This window comes from Haliotis rubra, unplaced genomic scaffold, assembly GCF_003918875.1.
Source record: "Haliotis rubra isolate DU_JTF1 unplaced genomic scaffold, ASM391887v1 Scf632, whole genome shotgun sequence".
NCBI lineage: Eukaryota > Metazoa > Mollusca > Gastropoda > Lepetellida > Haliotidae > Haliotis > Haliotis rubra.
The window spans coordinates 366,275-388,041 of record NW_025767338.1 but is presented as its reverse complement, the minus strand read 5'-3'; positions in this window follow the sequence as shown (position 1 = coordinate 388,041).

The following is a 21,767-nucleotide window of genomic DNA, read 5'->3' as shown; positions in this document are numbered from 1 at the left end:
GAACCGCCTTCTTCATTCTGCACTTCCATCATCGTTCTGTTGTCTCTATGACGCGATTCCCAAACATAGATCAGGTTCTGGGAGCGTGTTACGCAATAGCTGGGTGATCAATAACGACACAGGCAGCATGCAGGGAGACCCGTAGTCGTTGTTGGGTCTGGCGGAGTTACAGGAGTTGGAGGCGGTAGTGTCACATGCAAATCTCTGCTCTGCACTAATAGTTGCCTTCATTGCATCACTACAAAAATAGTTGCCTTCATTGCACCACTACACAAATAGTTGCCTTAGTTGCACCACTACACAAATAGTTGCCTTCATTGCACCACTACACAAATAGTTGCCTTCATTGCACCACTACACAAATAGTTGACTTCATTGCACCACTACACAAATAGTTGCCTTAGTTGCACCACTACACAAATAGTTGCCTTCATTGCACCACTACACAAATAGTTGCCTTAGTTGCACCACTACACAAATAGTTGACTTCATTGCACCACTACACAAATAGTTGACTCCATTGCACCACTACACAAATAGTTGACTTCATTGCACCACTACACAAATAGTTGACTTCATTGCACCACTACACAAATAGTTGCCTTCATTGCACCACCACACAAATAGTTGCCTTAGTTGCACCACTACACAAATAGTTGACTTCATTGCACCACTACACAAATAGTTGCCTTAGTTGCACCACTACACAAATAGTTGACTTCATTGCACCACTACACAAATAGTTGACTCCATTGCACCACTAAACAAATAGTTGACTTCATTGCACCACTACACAAATAGTTGCACCATTGCACCACACAAATAGTTGCCTTCATTGCACCACTGCACAAATAGTTGACTCCATTGCACCACTAAACAAATAGTTGACTCCATTGCACCACTACACAAATAGTTGACTTCATTGCACCACTGCACAAATAGTTGACTCCATTGCACCACTAAACAAATAGTTGACTTCATTGCACCACTACACAAATAGTTGACTTCATTGCACCACTACACAAATAGTTGACTTCATTGCACCACTGCACAAATAGTTGACTCCATTGCACCACTACACAAATAGTTGACTTCATTGCACCACTACACAAATAGTTGACTTCATTGCACCACCACACAAATAGTTGCCTTCATTGCACCACTACACAAATAGTTGACTCATTGCACCACTACACAAATAGTTGACTTCATTGCACCACTACACAAATAGTTGACTTCATTGCACCACTGCACAAATAGTTGACTCCATTGCACCATTAAACAAATAGTTGCCTTCATTGCACCACTACACAAATAGTTGACTCCATTGCACCACTGCACAAATAGTTGACTTCATTGCACCACTGCACAAATAGTTGACTTCATTGCACCACTACAGAAATAGTTGACTCCATTGCACCACTGCACAAATAGTTGACTTCATTGCACCACTACACAAATAGTTGACTTCATTGCACCACTACACAAATAGTTGCCTTCATTGCACCACTACAGAAATAGTTGACTCCATTGCACCACTACACAAATAGTTGACTTCATTGCACCACTACACAAATAGTTGACTTCATTGCACCACTGCACAAATAGTTGACTCCATTGCACCACTAAACAAATAGTTGCCTTCATTGCACCACTACACAAATAGTTGACTCCATTGCACCACTACACAAATAGTTGACTCCATTGCACCACTGCACAAATAGTTGACTCCATTGCACCACTAAACAAATAGTTGCCTTCATTGCACCACTGCACAAATAGTTGACTCCATTGCACCACTACACAAATAGTTGACTTCATTGCACCACTACACAAATAGTTGCCTTCATTGCACCACTAAACAAATAGTTGCCTTCATTGCACCACTACACAAATAGTTGACTCCATTGCACCACTAAACAAATAGTTGACTTCATTGCACCACTACACAAATAGTTGACTCCATTGCACCACTACACAAATAGTTGACTTCATTGCACCACCACACAAATAGTTGCCTTCATTGCACCACTACACAAATAGTTGACTCCATTGCACCACTAAACAAATAGTTGACTTCATTGCACCACTACACAAATAGTTGCCTTCATTGCACCACTACAGAAATAGTTGACTCCATTGCACCACCACACAAATAGTTGACTTCATTGCACCACTACACAAATAGTTGACTTCATTGCACCACTACACAAATAGTTGACTTCATTGCACCACCACACAAATAGTTGACTCCATTGCACCACTAAACAAATAGTTGCCTTCATTGCACCACTGCACAAATAGTTGACTCCATTGCACTACTAAACAAATAGTTGACTTCATTGCACCACTACACAAATAGTTGACTTCATTGCACAACCACACAAATAGTTGACTTCATTGCACCACTACACAAATAGTTGACTTCATTGCACCACTGCACAAATAGTTGACTCCATTGCACCACTACACAAATAGTTGCCTTCATTGCACCACTACACAAATAGTTGACTTCATTGCACCACTACACAAATAGTTGACTTCATTGCACCACTACACAAATAGTTGACTCCATTGCACCACCACACAAATAGTTGACTTCATTGCACCACTACACAAATAGTTGACTCCATTGCACCACTACACAAATAGTTGACTCCATTGCACCACCACACAAATAGTTGACTCATTGCACCACTACACAAATAGTTGACTCATTGCACCACTACAGAAATAGTTCAACTTGACTTCATTGCAACACTACTTGATTAGTTGACTTCAATAAAACACTACACACAAACAGTTCGCACAATATATTTCCATAAAGGATGTTTAGATGAAGTACTCTTGCAGGTGTACTACTTCAAGTCGAATAGGCAATTTCACGGCAACTATATACACACATAGTTAACATTATTACACCTATACACAAATAGATAACTTCATTGCAACTATCTGCAGAAAAAGAATACATCATTGCTACTTTTTGACTAAAATAGTTAACATTAGATTTATCACACCTGTTCACTCAGTATGAAGGATATACTGATCATTATCTTCGATATTCGACTGATAATTGCAACAGAATTCAATTGAAGATATCTACTTCTGATAACATTTTGTCATAGCAATAGTAGCGAAGGTTGTTTCCGAACACGTGGGTGTATATAAAGAGATTTGATCATTCTAATAGCAGTTAGCGGATACCAGTAAGGGTACGTGTTCCGCGAGTCCTGAGCGCTGATCTACTGTTATTGCCTTCACGTCTCCTGAAAGTGTTCGGACATATCAAATCAATCGCCGGTCCCTTTACGGGCGCCGCTTTAATACACCGGTGTTATTGTTTCCGGGGAGGCATAAATTGTGAAGTGTATTGGACACCGAATACGGATCGATAGTGTTCCGTTTAAGGCGTAGATGAAAGTTTTGATCGTAGTGATAGGGTTTATTTCAAAATTTACAGTCCGTGTGTCAACCAAACGATAAATTCTCGCGACTTTTTATCGCGTGATTGACTATCTGCTTCCCGGATGCTTTTGAAACAGGATACGCTTTCAGGTCAGTTAGACTAATCGATATTCGGCGTGCATTCATTGATTTTTGTTCCCTTTTACTTCCGGAAATAACTTGTTTGTGACGTCTGGTACATTACAAACGCTTTGGTTGTTTCATGTCGTAACTTTTTTGTCTGTTTTCCATCACAAATTGTTGTTTGATGTCAGAAACAATTCAGTTGAAACTCGAGCATAAAGATTTCCAAGAACGCGTGTTTCTGGATGCAGTTTGCTTTGATTCCTTTTTTAAGGAAAACGTTATTTGATTTTACATATCGTCTCGAAAGCAATATGTCCACCACGATGAGTAGGTTTACTTAATACTTACTATAACCCGTGAAGATCCGGGTTAGAATGAATCTTCAGTAACCCATGCTTGTCGTAAGAGGCGACTTAACGCGATCGGGTGGTCAGGCTCGCTGGCTTAGGTTGACACATGTCATCGGTTCCCAATTGCGCAGACCGATGATCATGCTGTTGATCACCGGATGGTCTGGTCTTGACTCGATTATTTACAGACCGCCGCCATATAGCTGGACTATTGCTGAGTGCGGCGTAAAACTAAACTCACCCACTGACTCACTAATACTTAGTATACGCTAAAACTCCATGGCAACGGCGCTTCAGTAGTTTATTGTGTCAATAAAAATAGCTTCCACATTTCACCCTTATATGAAGCATGATCTGTTTATCCATAACGTTAAATGCTGGATAACTGGGATTGTACTGAAATTGAGTTTGTGAGTTTAGTTTTACGCCGCACTCAGCAATATTCCAGCTATATTGCGGCGATTCTGGACCAGATCATCCAGTGATCAGTATCATGAGCATCGATCTACGCAACTGGGATACGATGCCATGTGTCAACCAAGTCAGCGAGCCTGCCTCTTACACCAAGTATAGGTTGCTGGTTACACAACACCAAATGTTTTCCCACAGACTTCTATAGTAACCTTATATTTTTTTTAAATCAACAGCCATTCCAGGTACACATGGGTACAGTCAGGCCTTTAAACTACAATAAAACACAATTTCTGGCCAAATTGTCAGGCTCATTTTCCGAGCACAGGAAGCGGAACACATCAACCCCATGCAGTTCCGCACCAAATGTCACCTACTGGAAAATATCTGTACACACAATAAGCATAAGTGATGGTGATAAAAATGACAGCACTAAATACTTAAAATTGTGGTCAGTTTTAATTACTGGATGGATGTGCTTTTAAAAAGCATAAACATCTCACACTATTTCATCTAATCATAGCTGTCACATGTCTCTGTCTCTTCAGTTGTTCGCTCAGGGAGCATGTGAGTCTGATTCAGTGTAGTGGAACCTGCTGAGACCAATTCTAACCCGGATCTTCACTGGTACTTTTGTTGTGCGTGGCGTAGAAAAACAAAACATAACATGGCTGAAACATAACAATCCCGTATCAACCGTAAACGCGACATCAACAACCCGGAGGCATTGACGTTAAATAAACAGGCCAGCGTTCCTCCGTTTACCGTTATTGGAATAAATACGTTTTTCTTTTTAAATTATAAAAATGAGTTGACAGCGGAGACACACCACCGATTTACTTCGTTTATATAAGTCCATCTAAATTTCTGGAGCCGCTTTGGTAATAACTGTTTCCATGGAAACCGATAGGTCTAGAAAAAGTAATTACCGACAAAACTTCGGGTCATTTAGTGAAAAGCATTAAGCTGTGTTTTGATCCCCATCGCAGCAGTCCATCATTGTGTACAATAGAGATAAGGCCGGACTTGGAAAACGTAGCTCAGAATAGCTTTGCATGCAAGGAAAGTATCATGAATTGAAACATGAATTGAATCAGATCAAACGGTTTTCCATACTTAATCATCCGTCTGATTTAAGTTGTACTTGGGTCCCCGAATTTGTTCAATGTACACTGATTTTGTTACCATTTTAAAAATTTCGCTTGGCATGTTTTACGGTCATGTACTTTGGTAATAACGATCCATGATTTTAGATGAGCACAAATGTGGTGTATATCCTGAAGTGTAAAAGTTACGCAACCTTTTCTATTTACAATTCGTCTCAGTAAGTGTTTCAGCGGGTAATATGTTTTATAAAGAACAGAAAATTGTTTAAGGCTGAAACAATGCTCTGAACAAAAAATGCAGCTGGGCTGAAATTTCATAATAAAATATATCTAACTTGAGACGATTTTGTTGTGGTATGTAACTTTGAAAAAAACGGTCTATGAATAGAGAGTGAGAGAAATGAATGACTGCATTTAGTGATATATTCATGACATGAAATTGTGGGAAAACAACATGGCATCCGACCCCTGAAGATCCTTGTAAGAATTGGCGTTCAGCAAACCATGCTTGTCGTAAGAGACGACTAACGGTATCTGACGGTCAGGCTTGCGGACTTGACTGACACATGCCGTCGTATCACAATGGCCAAGATTGATGTTCATGCTGTTGATCACTGGATTGTCTGGTCCAGACTCGATTATTTACAGACCACCGTCATATATCTGGAATCATGATAAGTGCAGCGTTAAACAACAACAATATGACCTGCTCGTATAGCGGACCGCCGCCATATAGTTGGAATATTGCTGAGTGCGGCGTAAAACTAAACTCACTCACTCACTAACATGTAGCAGTGTATTGTATCGACCCAGTGAAATGAGTTCACGTTTAAGATACATGCAGTTCCTCTTAACGTGCCCCCATAAGCTTTCACGTGTGTGCATGTGTGTGCGTATGTAGCTTACAGAGACACCATGCGGCTGTTTATCATGAATGCACTACTCACACAATATTTAACATGCGCCGATCCATGCAGGATAAAAGTAAATCCTCAAGTATTGACATTGACAATGGCGTTCGAACAACATACCTTCAGCTCTTAGGACAGACGCTCTATCACCGAGAGACCTTCTCTGTACTTTGGAAGGGCATAGTGTAAAGTATGGAATGGAGTTTGGATTTGAATATTTGAATGGTATTTTGAAAGAGACAAATGCGCTATTTAGAAACCTGTAAAGGCAGTACCGTATATACAGAGCTGTCACTGCTTTATGGCACGTAAGCTAAGAGATGTACGTGCGTGTCAGTTTCTCTCCCTAGCCGGGGCCTCCTCCGCCACACGTTCAAGTGCACATGTCTCTAAGGGAATAAATGCTTAGTTTAAAATGCATATTTTTTTATGCTATGTAGATAACACGATCACATTGTGCCTATTAACGACAGGTGTCATGTGCTTTCCGCTTATCTAGACTCTTTATTATTTGGATAGAATTAAGTAATATAAATCCATGCATTTATTATTAAAAGTTTCGTAAATCTTGGAGCATTGTTAACGGCACATTTACATTGCGGCATGCAAAGGTGCTGAGGCACGGGATGCTTAAAGGTGAGTGAGTGAGTGAGTGAGTGAGTGAGTATGATTTTGCACCGTTTTTAGCAATATTCCAGCAACATCACGGCGGGGTACACCAGAAATGGGCTTCACACATTGTACCCATGTGGGAATTGAACCCGGGTCTTCGGCGAGACAAGCGAACGCTTTAACCACTAGCTAGGCTACCCCCACCGCCCCCTTAAAGGAGAATGCTAACGCAAAAAGAATTCATAGGGGTAAAGGCATTCTAACTGTCCGTGATTAAAACTGAACCAAAAGTTTGTAAAATCACCACATTGTCACCCTTTAATAAAAAGAAGAAAACAATGCAAATTAATCAAAGGGCAAACGGTCAAAATGTTGTGTTGTCGCTTTGCTACATCGTACTCTGACATTATTTGCGTGGTTAGAAAAGGCGTCAACGCAACAATGCGACAAAAAATGTCCCTCCTGGGATTCCATACATAACTTATTACCACATGTTTATACGATAGCGGTAAGCGCCCCCGCTGGCTGGACTAGCTTGTCTCCGCCACTTGTATAACTGGAGACTTTACGAGCTAACCTTGATTGCTTGGGGAGAGTTAGTCTGCCATACAGACCCTGAAACAAATATACCCAATGCAGCCCATGCAAGTCTAGAATGTGTGGCAAGTCTAGATTACCGCAGTTTCTGAAAATGAAGAAAGTCTCTGGGTTCCTTTTCATTATATTTTATAACATAATTTAGAAACCGTTTTTTCTGTTAAGTATGTTCATGTCAGAGATTAGAAGTTAGTCTAGGGGAAGTGTGATGTTGAATATAAGCCATACTTCCTTCAACAGCCATTGAAATGGGTTGAGTCGGGCTCGTGTATTCAACCCCACATACTATGTGATGTACCAGGTCGACCAGCCTGGTTCCCGTTGTTATGCTGCGCTAACGCTTCAGTATCGAAGCGTACGTTAGCGCAGCATACCCCGGGAACCAGGCTGCCAGTTCCACAAGATTCAGCCTGTGTTAATAAAAAATAAGTATCTAAAATCAAACGAACAAAATGCAACTACAGATGCTGGCAGCAAGGATACGGAAAACTAGACAGCCTTGTGTTGTAACACTATGACTGTGTCGTTGCTTCACAAAGCTGCTCTTCTTCCATTTCTATTTGATGCATGTATAACTTGGGGAAATTGGTCAAAGTATAGAAATATTTTTACGTTATATGGTACGGGATATTGTGAATATTACAGACAAACCGTGACAATCAGCATCAGACATAATCCAGGCCGTTGTTGTACAACACAACCTTAGCGCTACGACAGTTGTAATACCATGTTAAGATATGGGAGTTACGGTCACCTTAGCGCTACGACAGTTGTAATACCATGTTAAGATATGGGAGTTACGGTCACCTTAGCGCTACGACAGTTGTAATACCATGTTAAGATATGGGAGTTACGGTCACCTTAGCCCTAAGATCACTTTGTACAACGACACCCGGGTCAAGTATCTCATATTGTGCCCGATGCTCGTTATCAATGTGTCCCTTAGCAGGTTTAAGACAGTGGGACTTGGTCAGCTGGTTTGAACTATTTCCCCTATCCTTGTCCCAAGGCTGTACTGTGTGCATGCATGTACAGTAATTCTATCTTTTAAAGAGGCAAGTCTAGAAAAGCGGATAGTACAAGGACAACAGTCTCTTATTTATATTTTTTTAGGAAATTGTCATTTAAACTATTAATTATTACCTTAGAAACTTGTGCAAGTCTACATTCCCCCAATTGGTTTACTCTATTTCCCCATGTTAAACCATGCATAATGACCACAGAAACAAAAAGTATTATTAACGCTTATATACACCTGCCGAAATGCAAAATTACCATTAAAAGTTCCATTATAAATTCTAAAGTATTTATATCAACAATCGAAAATTAATTTACCTGGCGTATTTCAGAGTAAACGCATCCCATAATTATGTGGTAAATCACCTTCATTAAAATGCTTTTAGTCATGTCCGACTCAGTAACGAAACTCATTTTCTCTACCAAGGACGTAAATTGGAAGCTGAACACCTGAGTAACGCACACCTGGGGGGTAAAGGTAGCATATGTATGTAGGTCAATCGACGTAAATCCGGTAGTATGGTCCGACATTGGTCAGTCATATGCCTGGTTCATCTGAGTTACAACTTGGTCAGGGGCGGTGGGATAGCCTTGTGTTTAAAGTGTTCGCTCGTCACACCGAAGACCCGAGTTCGATTCCCCACATGAAGCTCATTTCTGGTGTCACCTGCCGTGATATTGATGGAATTTTGCTATAAGCGGCGTAAAATCATACTCACTCACTCACTCACTACAACTTGGTCAGCACGGACCCGGGCTCTGTATCACAAAGCGTCCGTCACTTAGACTGTCGTAGGGGCGGTGGGGTAGCCTAGCGGTTAAAGCGTTCGCTCCTCACGCCGATTACCAGAGTTCAATTCCCCCATTTGAAGCCCATTTCTGGAGTCCCCCGCCGTGATATTGCTGGAATGTTGCTAAAAGCGGACCCCCTTCATAAATAACCTCTTAGCGTGCGATAGGTAAGAGGCACTTGGAACTAGCTTACGATATCGTCAGTCCGCGTTTAATATGGCGACCTTATTGAGAATTGTCTTCGTGGAACGGTCGTAAATCATTACGCAATGACATCCTACAGGAGCTCGAACCGGCTGGGACGTCGTAGCGCTTAGAGGCTTTCGTGAAACGGCACCCTGGCCTGTTACGACAGGGCTAGGTCGAGTGAGTGAGTGATTGAGTTTGGTTTTACGCTGCTATTAGCAATATTCCAGCAATATCACGAAGGGGGACACCAGAAATGGGCTTCACACATTGTATCCATTGTGGGGTCTTCGGCGTGACGAGCGAACGCTTTAACCACTAGGCTACCCCGCCGCCCCAGGGCTCGGTCGAACCAGTGGTTGACACAATGAGCAACAACCCAAGCCTTCGGGCTACAGTGACAGTGGAGTGTCACATCAGCACCGAACCATTATAACCAGGAATGCATTCCAAACATCGATTTATTCGCACCTGGCAACGTCTATTTACAGAGGTTTGGTAATGTGACAGTCACACGGAATCACCATGGTGACCAGGTGGCGCTGTGACCAGCCGGAACCACAGAGGGCGCTGACAGAAGAATCACACCCCCGTGCATTTGGTATAACAACAAATAGATTTCAAACGTTGCCACATAACGATAAACTGGAATGGTGAATTGATGGAACGTGCTGAACGACTAAAATGCAATAGTATGCAATAATGCAATCCAATAGTGAATTCAAACGTCTTACCTCAAATCTTGTTTGAAGTAAACATCCGTTACGATATTCCACGCACAGCACTAGAAAGGACTTGTATGTTGAAACATCTTGACCATGTTTGTGACAATCAAAAGGCTTAAATAAATATATCTGTATTGGTTTTATTGTTGTTTTGTTGTTTTGTTTTTAGTTGTTGTGTTTTGTATGTTTTTTAATAAGAATCCTAAATCACTACGAGTGTAGGGGCGATGGAGTAGCCAATTGGTTAAAGGGTCCGCTCGTCACGCTGAAGATCCGGGTTCGATTCCCCACATGTGTGAAGCCCATTTCTTGTGTCCCCCGTCGTGGTATTGCTGGAGTATTGCTTAAAGCGGCGTAAAACCATACTCACTCACTCACTCACTCACCAGGAGTCTACTTTCTTTTGGACGTCAGTTTATGTTGCCGCCATTATATAACACTAGACAATGAAACGATATAAAGCAATCTGGTAGATGCTGGATGCGGATGCCTGATAGAATGAGAAGGACCTTTACTTAGTGAAGGTGGGTGAAAAGCGAAAGCACATTAAATGAAGAAATACTGGGATTCTATATCCAGTCGAGAAAGGGCATCTTGTTTTCTTGGTGTTGTCTCGCGTTAACTTGCGCCGAAAATAGCAAGATATTGCTGTTTCAAGCGAGCATGTATTCATGGTGGCTTATATAAGATCTAATCTCAATTGAAATTGAGCCAGTTTCTACACCCACATAGAAATTCTTCTCGTTTAACAATTTCAACTCATTCATTCATCCATTCGCTTCTTCCTTTCATCCTTCGTATGTCTCATATTTCTGTTTGTCCTTCTATTCGATGTAGATTTGTTTATCTATGTATTGCTTTTTATTATTGTGGGCTATTTGTTGAATTAGTTGTATTTGTGACTGTTGTTATTTTTTGTCTTTCCTTTTCTCTTTGTTGTTTTGTAGTAGTCTTTTTTTAAATTTACATGATTTGGATTTGTTTTCGTTTGTGTTTTGTTTTCCTGGTTTTTGTTGTTGTTTTTGGTGTGTGGTTTTGTTTTTTGATTCTGCGTCTTCTTAAGGTTTTTCTTTTGGGAGAAAGAGGGTGCGTCTGACTGAATATTGTTACACAACACAGCATACAAGGGTAAAGTAAAGTCGTCTACGGATACTTGACATATGATGTTTCAGTTTCAACACATCTTCATTGTTATTGTTTCAGTCCCAGTATATTAATCTAAAGGCAGTTATCCACATGGATGATTGTTTTCGCTCGCCAAGCCGTAGATCCGAGTTCGATCCCCAGCATATATTCCTCTATGTTCTGGGGCGGTGGGGTAGCCTAGTGGTTAAAGCGTTGGCTCGTCACGCCGAAGACGGGTTCGAATCCCCACATGGGTACAATGTGTGAAACCCATTTCTGATGTCCCCCGCCGTGATATTGCTGGAATATTGCTAACAGCGGCGTAAAACCAAACTCAGTCAGTCAGTCCTCTATGTTCTCTTTCCAACATGGGTGCCCGTTTTGCTCGGCCTTGTTGCTGAGTGAAAACACATGCAACATGAAATATTACAATATTCATTACGTTTTGATTACAAAATGACTTTGGTTACATTTGATGATAGTATAAGTTTAAAATGCTTGCCTCAAAATTTTAAAGAATTCTATGATTACATTGTCTTAGAAACTAACAGCGTCAGTAAGAGTTTTACACAATATCCGAAATATCGAGACATCCGTATCGAGTAAAAAGAGCTTGAATAATGATAAATTATGAAGGATTTTGCCGGGACCGAGATATTATATCGAGACAACCGAGATATGGAGTTATCCGAGTTCGACACAACGGTGCTCGACTGTATAAGTAACTGGCTAAAACTGACACGTACGCGCGGTCATTTCGTCACCTTCCCACTCAATATCAGGTTCCCTACGCCCACCTTTTAAAGATATATTTTGAAAGTTCGAAGTTTGAAAGATAATATCTCTCTCAGCTTAGATTCATTTTACTCGGTCTTTAAGCAAATAGTATGTACCCCTTTAACAGTGACCTGTCAAACCGGTTATGCAGCTATGTGTGTACCTTTGAATAAAATGCATTCGGTGGGTCATGAGCATGTCATGAATTGAATAGAACGTTGTTAATCAGATATTTACTACACTGAAACACTCTCTGGTAATAATATCTTATCATGCAATATGGTTTGGTGGATCCAACTGATGGAGTTGCAAATTGTCATGGACTGACTGACTGAGTTTGGATTTACGCCGCTTTTAGCAATATTCCAGCAACATCACGGCGGGGGACACCAGAAATGGGCTTCACACATTGTACCCATGTGGGGATTCGAACCGGGTCTTCGGTGTGACGAGCCAACGCTTTAACCACTAGGCTACCCCACAGGCCCGCAAATTGTCATGGAAACGCGTTGAGGTCACACTGTGGGGGACACATGGGGCTTGTCAACAGACCCAGGTGATTCGGTTTCAATGTGACCTATCGGCGTGGCCGCCCTGAACTCAAATATTTACTCGCAACGGATAACACCGTATCATTGTCTGTGAACTATGTCGGCATCCGAGTACTATCGCAGGCTGATGGACCTTTATTCGATACGTAATTGATCTTAACTGTCCGTGCAAGCACTGGTCAACTTGGGCCTAACTGATCGATATTTCAACCACCTAGTTTGGTGTGTGTAAGGGTCAACATGGGAGTGAGTGAGTGAGTGAGTGAGTGGTGAGTGAGTGAGTGAGTGAGTGAGTGAGTGAGTGAGTGAGTGAGTGAGTGAGTGAGTGAGTGAGTGAGTGAGTGAGTGAGTGAGTGAGTGAGTGAGTGAGTGAGTGAGTGAGTGAGTGAGTGAGTGAGTGAGTGAGTGAGTGAGTGAGTGAGAGTGAGGAGTGAGTGAGTGAGTGAGTGAGTGAGTGAGCCGGAGGAGAGTGAGTGAGGAGGAGGTGGTGAGAGTGAGTGGAACGGGCTTCAGTGAGTGACATTGAGTACCCATGTAGGCAATCAGAAACGGGCTTCACACATTGTACCCATGTAGGCAATCGAACCCGGATCTTTGGATCTTACATCAAGGTACACTAGACTGACGGTGGTTAAAGCGTTCGCTCGTCACACCAAAAGTCCAGGTTCGAGTCCTCACATGGATGTACAATATGGGTGTTTAATGTAGCAATATTGTTCAAATGTTGTTTAAACGGCGTAAAACCATACTCACTCACCCATCATTACAACAAATAGCCAAAGGTTTAGTAAATATATAGAGCATTGAAAGTGTTGGCACGTTACGTATAATACTCGGGTTTGCCGTGAAAATAACACAAGATCAAACTAAAACCAGTTCACACTTACACCAGGTAGCATGACGCCCTATTCCACGTGGCAGTGTGGTAGCCTGGAGGTTAAAGCCCCGTGTTCGATTCCCTACATGGGTTTGATGTGTACAGCCCCTTTCTCGTGTCCCCAGCCGTCATATTGATGGAATATTGCTAAAACGCCATAAACCAATATTCTCCCCACAGGAATCCCCTAAGGGTAAGTAGTTGATATTGCTTTGTACTGTGTACTACAGCGTTCTCCAGGGAATGGCTTCCAATCTTTAACGGGAAGATAAAGAGAAGACGGATTCTAAAACAAGCGGAAAATCAATACAAGGGAATACTTTTATAAGATCCAATTATGGGTGATCTATTTCTATTCGTGGCAACCTTTGAAGACAGTAGAAAGTTAAGTCAGTGTGATTAAACGATTTGACACCTTCAGTTTATAGTATTGGGATGACTTATTTCGATATAGTACTGAAATCTGGATTAAAACAAATTGTTGACGCATAAAATCTATAGTGAAATATATAGGTCGCCAAATATCGACCAGTTTTCCCATTGACATTGTTTTATATATATGTACGGCCAAGGTGAAATAGGTCGATATTTAAACATCTTGCTTCAGTTATTAATATTATATGTATATAAGCTACTGATTTAGTTTGTAAGTAATGTTAAAAACTCCGGTGAGCATTCAAGTTTCAATGTTAGTTATGACACCGTAATTGTATCTAAATATATTAAAATGATTATTGGGTATTGGTTTGTTAAGCTAATTGTTTGTGCTCCTTCACAATGCCTCCCAAAACAAACAAACAAACAAAAGTGCTGTACTCGTGGCGTTCTTAAATACCTTAGTCTTTTTCAAACTTCCTATTTAGTCGCACTGTGTAAACTTGACCATTATTCATAAATACGAAGGAACTGCTTTTTCTAAAACAATGAAATCAGTTAAAGGAAAAGAGTACATTCAAACAGTTCAATGTCTTGTACTTTGCAGCAGTAACGATCTTTTCTATAGGATTTTCTTATCACCTGGGGCGATGTCAATAAAATATTTTTTTAAATTATTTGATAAGTGACTGTGTGAGTTAATATTTACCTCACATCGGCAATATTTCAGCCATATCGTGCATGACGACAGAAAATCATACATTATGTATAAATATAGGAATACTAATATAAAATGGTGTCATCGAAGGACAGTGTAGCAATTAGATTTATTATTTAGTGTGTATTTAAGGAATTGTCCACTCGAAGGAAGATCAATTCCCTAATTGCAGGCATGCTTAGTTCCATCAAAAGCAAAATGAGTGGTCAGTCCAGTCTTTGTTGACATGCCGCTGGTGTAATTGTATACCAATCATCAAGATGGCGATCAATGGATTGCTAAAGGCAACAGTTGCAGTAACCAGTGATAACAGTCCAGCTCGTCTTCACTGTTGTCGTGATAACTGTACAGAGGTACGTCATGCTCTGATTTGCCAAATCGAACCTTCCCAACTGAACCTGCTTGCTGCTGCGAGCGGGAACAATGGGAGACAGTATCGATCGATTACCCATCGATTGGGTCTACCTGATGGACATATGTGTGTCCTAGTTGGGTTCGTGTTTAGTGTTTCTACGTTGTAGGGGGGATGGCTGGATTACACAACCAGGACTTTGTTGTGTATTGACTGCGTCAGGCAGGGGAGGGCGCAGGTCGGAGAGGATAGTGTTAAGCACGTCTTAGACGGAAACGGTGTAACCAGTAACCATTCGCATAGCGCTGTTAAACCTAGAAATCAGGGCAAACCTGGGATTCGAACGATCATTGGTTCCGGGCACGTCAATGGGAGGCAATGAGAGTGATCCCTGGCAAACGTGGACCCGTCTCGAACAGAATTTACTGTGGAAAATCAGGCGTGTCACCTGACTGAGGGCAGATCTACTGATGACAGCATTCTGAACTTACGGATAGTTGTACTGAACGGGCCTATTAAGCACATGGGGCAAGGCATACATGTGCTCAACAGAAGAGTGCTTTTCATATCTAGCAGTTTTCATAACTACAACTCTGTATCCCATCCCTACGTCTATATCTGTTGAGTCAACGGAGGATGCAGTACGGATGTACCCTAAGAGGGTTAAGGACCGTTCACAATTTATGGCGGTGTGTGTGTGTGTGTGTGTGTGTGTGTGTTTTGAGGGAGGGGGGAGAAAGAAAAAAGGTTTTAAGGGGGTCAATATTTTTGTGCACATGTACTGGGGGTGGGGTGGACAGCAATTTTGTGATTTGTACATGACTTGCAGGGGGTCACTTATTTTGTACATAAATATTAGGGGTGTGTGTGTGTGTGTGTGTGTGTGTGTGTGTGTGTGTGTGTGTGTGTGTGTGTGTGTGTACATGCTGCCATACACATTGTACATGCTTCTCCATAAAAATCATCAAATCTCCCATCAACAGACCCCCTGAACACAAAACGTTCACAAGCGGCCGGATACGGGCGCAGCAGATCCATAACGCCCGTCCGGGATCGTCCCATTGGAACCCAGCCACTTGGCAACGGAAGACAAACAGCCAATGAAATCGACCCTCACACAGCTATATACGGGTAATAGATTTCCATTAGACTATTCTCGAAGAGACTACATATTATTTGCACGTCCGGCGGCCTCGTATCATCCCAAGTTGGACATATATTCCATATTCCAGAACGACAACACAACGACATGTCGGCACGACACCCTGACATGTACGATAGTGATTCAGTGACCGCTTAGGGTCACTCTAACGGACGCCAATGTCATGGGACGCCGACATCGCTGGAATACAAATATCTCTCATATGTTAATTGTGTGCAATTATCGCGGATGTGATACAATTACTCGGGTCTATTGACGGGGTCAGGGCCCACTATGTCCGCTGAAAATATTGTATACAGAGTTACTCGTTTAGCTGTTGCTTTTGTTATACAATTGACCATTACTGCATGTCGCAGCATTGACCACCTCAGTGGTCGATCGTGTAGTTCTATTAACTTCCACAGTGAAGCTACAACCACTGCCATGAATAGACAGCATTCAGTGCTGGGTATGAGGTGAATATTGTCAAATGACTGACTGGAATGATGACGTATAAACAATACATGTAATTGCACCGGTTATCACCGAGCTTCAGGCCGGTGGGACAGGGGTTAAAGCGTTCGCTCGTCACGTCGAACAACTGGGTTTCGATTCCATACATGGGTACAATGTGTGAAGTCCATTTCTGGTGTTCCCCGACCTGATGATGCTGGAACATTGGTAAAAGCGGAGCAAAACTAATCTCACACACTCACTCGCAGTTCTGCAGTTGGGTGGGTAGCCTAGTGGTTAAGGCGTTCGCTCGTCACACCGAAGACCGGGGTTCGATTCCCCACACGGGCACAATGTCAAACATTGCGCCCATATCTCGTGTTCCCCGCCGTGATACTGCTGGAATATTGCTAAAAGCGGCGTAGAACTAAACTCACTAAATCGAAACGGGGAATATGTATAAATAATGACACCATTAGCTAAAGAAGTAAAGTGAAAAGTTTGAGGCTGTCGACATAATTATATTTCACCAAATCTAAGACAATGATTAAATGCTGGAAATGTGCGGTGGTTTATAATGATTTCTGAAGCCTTTCAGAAATGGTAGTGAGAGACTGTCGCTCTGTTGGCAAGAAATCAATTTTCAGGTTTGTTATTTTTATCAAGTGTGTTATCAGCCTATACTCAGGTGTGGGCGAGTAAGTTCGCCCATTCTGTTTGTAAGATTCACATTCAAGGAACTTTATCAGAGTTCAGCTTCTTGCACTGAAAAACGGAACAAATGCTTTTCATTGATTTGTTAGAGCAATCTTATTCGATCGATGGATCATAAACGTCACACACATAAAATGCATACTTTTGCTCTTTGCACGACCAGACCGGTTTCCTTCTATGAGCCATTGTCCCCGGGAGAAATATATTCAATAATTCTTAGTCGTGTCAGGTCGATAACTGACGAATAAAACGCTATTTGTTTAAATGCAGGGCTGTACGAACGTTAACTCACAGCTTATAATTATCTCTGTAAATTACAGTGATCGCGTCAATAGTCACGCGCAGAGGGCATTGAACTTAATACTAATCACGGTTTTTTCTGACTCGCTGTCCGTTATATAGAGGTCCGCGTTGTATCGCTGGAATACTGACAAATGAAGAATGTACCTGTAAACTGTTTGACTAACTTCCGAGCCAATTTCATTCATATACACAAAACCCCTCCTATCCCCAACCCCATGTACGATAAACAAATCCTTATAATTTAGAAATCGCATCTATCTCCTGCCGTGATATCGTTGGAATATTGCTAAAAGCTGCGTAAAACTACACACTCACTATCTGTCTATGCTATCTATGTATCTATCTATCAAGTAAATGTTATTCCATTCGGTATTTTCCGTAATCATATAACCTTCTTAATATCTCGACTATTCAGTAATACTAACCATTGTTGCAATATATTCTCACTGCAAAACCTTCGTGAAACAGAACGACCTATGTGGACATATACACACAGACTAGTGAGCGAAAGCATGAGACCCAGTCCTCTCCATCGTTGTACTATAGGACGCTCCTCTCCATCGTTGTACTATAGGACGCTCCTCTCCATCGTTGTACTATAGGACACTCCTCTCCATCGTTGTACTATAGGACACTCCTCTCCATCGTTGTACTATAGGACGCTCCTCTCCATCGTTGTACTATAGGACGCTCCTCTCCATCGTTGTACTATAGGACGCTCCTCTCCATCGTTGTACTATAGGACGCTCCTCTCCATCGTTGTACTATAGGACGCTCCTCTCCATCGTTGTACTATAGGACACTCCTCTCCATCGTTGTACTATAGGACGCTCCTCTCCATCGTTGTACTATAGGACGCTCCTCTCCATCGTTGTACTATCGTTGTACTATAGGACCTCCTCTCCATCGTTGTACTATAGACGCTCCTCTCCATCGTTGTACTATAGGACGCTCCTCTCCATCGTTGTACTATAGGACACTCCTCTCCATCGTTGTACTATAGGACACTCCTCTCCATCGTTGTACTATAGGACACTCCTCTCCATCGTTGTACTATAGGACACTCCTCTCCATCGTTGTACTATAGGACGCTCCTCTCCATCGTTGTACTATAGGACGCTCCTCTCCATCGTTGTACTATAGGACGCTCCTCTCCATCGTTGTACTATAGGACCTCCTCTCCTCTCCATCGTTGTACTATAGGACGCTCCTCTCCATCGTTGTACTATAGGACGCTCCTCTCCATCGTTGTACTATAGGACACTCCCTCTCCATCGTTGTACTATAGGACCTCCTCTCCATCGTTGTACTATAGGACACTCCTCTCCATCGTTGTACTATAGGACGCTCCTCTCCATCGTTGTACTATAGGACGCTCCTCTCCATCGTTGTACTATAGGACGCTCCTCTCCATCGTTGTACTATAGGACACTCCTCTCCATCGTTGTACTATAGGACGCTCCTCTCCATCGTTGTACTATAGGACGCTCCTCTCCATCGTTGTACTATAGGACGCTCCTCTCCATCGTTGTACTATAGGACGCTCCTCTCCATCGTTGTACTATAGGACGCTCCTCTCCATCGTTGTACTATAGGACGCTCCTCTCCATCGTTGTACTATAGGACGCTCCTCTCCATCGTTGTACTATAGGACGCTCCTCTCCATCGTTGTACTATAGGACACTCCTCTCCATCGTTGTACTATAGGACGCTCCTCTCCATCGTTGTACTATAGGACGCTCCTCTCCATCGTTGTACTATAGGACGCTCCTCTCCATCGTTGTACTATAGGACCTCCTCTCCATCGTTGTACTATAGGACACTCCTCTCCATCGTTGTACTATAGGACGCTCCTCTCCATCGTTGTACTATAGGACGCTCCTCTCCATCGTTGTACTATAGGACACTCCTCTCCATCGTTGTACTATAGGACGCTCCTCTCCATCGTTGTACTATAGGACGCTCCCTCTCCATCGTTGTACTATAGGACGCTCCTCTCCATCGTTGTACTATAGGACGCTCCTCTCCATCGTTGTACTACTATAGGACGCTCCTCTCCATCGTTGTACTATAGGACGCTCCTCTCCATCGTTGTACTATAGGACGCTCCTCTCCATCGTTGTACTATAGGACGCTCCTCTCCATCGTTGTACTATAGGGCTCCTCTCCATCGTTGTACTATAGGACCTCCTCTCCATCGTTGTACTATAGGACGCTCCTCTCCATCGTTGTACTATAGGACGCTCCTCTCCATCGTTGTACTATAGGACGCCTCCTCTCCATCGTTGTACTATAGGACGCTCCTCTCCATCGTTGTATCGTTGTACTATAGGACACTCCTCTCCATCGTTGTACTATAGGACTCTCCTCTCCATCGTTGTACTATAGGACGCTCCTCTCCATCGTTGTACTATAGGACACTCCTCTCCATCGTTGTACTATAGGACGCTCCTCTCCATCGTTGTACTATAGGACGCTCCTCTCCATCGTTGTACTATAGGACGCTCCTCTCCATCGTTGTACTATAGGACGCTCCTCTCCATCGTTGTACTATAGGACGCTCCTTCCATCGTTGTACTATAGGACACTCCTCTCCATCGTTGTACTATAGGACGCTCCTCTCCATCGTTGTACTATAGGACCTCCTCTCCATCGTTGTACTATAGGACGCTCCTCTCCATACTATAGGACGCTCCTCTCCATCGTTGTACTATAGGACACTCCTCTCCATCGTTGTACTATAGGACACTCCTCTCCTCTCCTCTCCATCGTTGTACTATAGGACCTCCTCTCCATCGTTGTACTATAGGACACTCCTCTCCATCGTTGTACTATAGGACACTCCTCTCCATCGTTGTACTATAGGACACTCCTCTCCATCGTTGTACTATAGGACACTCCTCTCCATCGTTGTACTATAGGACACTCCTCTCCATCGTTGTACTATAGGACTCCTCTCCATCGTTGTACTATAGGACGCTCCTCTCCATCGTTGTACTATAGGACACATCCCCAGCAGTAATAACAGCGTCTGACGGAGCAAGAAATTTGCATGATACATGAAAGATATTCTAGCAACCCCAAAACATAGAAATTCGAAGAAACATATCTATGCACAATACATAAAACAGGAGCGAATAATCCCGTCTGTTGCAAAGTATATGTACATTAGATATTAAAGAAAGAGTGGGAATATTAAACTGTTTGAAGTCTTAATGCATCACAAGTACAAGCATGCAGACAAAGCAAACTATAACAGTTAAATTGAAGAAAGTAGAAAATTTAAGAAAACTGATGGCAGTTCTAATGCGTCACAAGTTAAAGAAAACAAAGTACATTATCTGAATCACCTTATGTATAATTCACTCAGTGACCTATTTTCCCATTTGTGTGGTGGTAGGTCATGGTGACACAGATAACATTTAGACATTTTTTGACATAACTGACAGTTTATTATTATTTTTGGACACGGATGACATATCTTTGCGTATGAGCGAGAAGCTCGCGCTTGCTTGAGACATTAATAGCGTCATTCTCGGGGTCCCTTTACGCAACGTGGGCGGTGGGGCGAGAAAATACACACTGGTACGCGTCTAAAATTGTAGAATATCTAAAAACGTGGTGAAAATTGGAGTACTGAAGCCTTAATCCTGGTCATATTCCGAGGTATATGCACCTCTGATGTTTTAGAAAGAGTTGATGAAAATTGTCTAAGGTTTTAAGAACTACACTGACATAAAAAGGACAAGCAAACAAATGAAAAAATGTACAGGGGTTACTTTGAGTTGCGAAAACGCAAGTTACTAAAAACAAACAGAGCAGATTATGTCGTGGCAAAATGCTGATGAATAATAGAACACATGAAACATCATGTGTTTGACAAGAGTGCAGGCTGGCGAACCTGTCCTGGGGTGAATTATCGTTAATACTAAGGAGTACATTTTCTTGTACATATTTTATTCGAAACAATTTCTTCTTCATAGTAAATTAAAAAAAAATATATTGTAGTTTGATTGGGATCACACACACCATAACCAATTTAACAAAACGTTAACACCCCTCCAAAAAACAGCAACAAAACAAAACAAAAACAACAACATAAAAAAAGAAAGAAAAAATACCCCCCCAAAAAGCCGCCTC